The sequence below is a fragment of the Theobroma cacao genome, chromosome 4, assembly GCF_053813885.1.
Source record: "Theobroma cacao isolate CCN51 chromosome 4, ASM5381388v1, whole genome shotgun sequence".
Taxonomy (NCBI): domain Eukaryota; kingdom Viridiplantae; phylum Streptophyta; class Magnoliopsida; order Malvales; family Malvaceae; genus Theobroma; species Theobroma cacao.
This window is the reverse complement of record NC_142642.1, coordinates 29018860-29019578: the sequence shown is the minus strand read 5'-3', so window position 1 is coordinate 29019578 and position 719 is coordinate 29018860.

The following is a 719-nucleotide window of genomic DNA, read 5'->3' as shown; positions in this document are numbered from 1 at the left end:
AGTATTTAAAAAGCTTTTAGGTAAAGCGGTAAGAATTAACATAAAATATTATAATGGTAGAACAAGCAATTTAAAAATAGTGATGTAAATGTGTGAGATTTAACATAACAAGTAAATTATGTGAAATAAACATAATTTTTGAAAAAATTAAACATTTAACTTTTTATTCTCATATTTAAAACGTTTTACGGCTTACAAATTTTAATTTATGCATGAATAATAGTAAGAATAAAAAGAATGATGATGAAAATTATTAGTTGAAAAGTCATGATGTAAAGCAGTAAGAATTAACATAAAACATTATAGAGGTGGAATAAGCATTTTCAAAATATTGACGTAAATGTGTGAGATTAAACGTAACAACTTAATTATGTCTAATAAACATAATTTTTGGAGAAATTAAACATTTAACTTTTTATTCTTGTGTTTAAAGTGTTTTACGACTTACAAATTTTAATTTATGCGTAAATAATAGTAAGAATAAAAATAATTACGGTAAAAATTTGTATTTAAAAAGGCTAACGTAAAGTGGTAAGAATTAACATAAAATATTATAAAGGTAGAACAACCATTTTAAAAATATGAACGTAAATGTGTGAGATTTAATGTAACAAGTCAAATATGTCTAATAAATATAATTTTTTAGAAATTAAACATTTAAATTGTTATTCGCGAGTTTACAGTGTTTTACGGCGTACAAATTTTAATTTATATGTGAA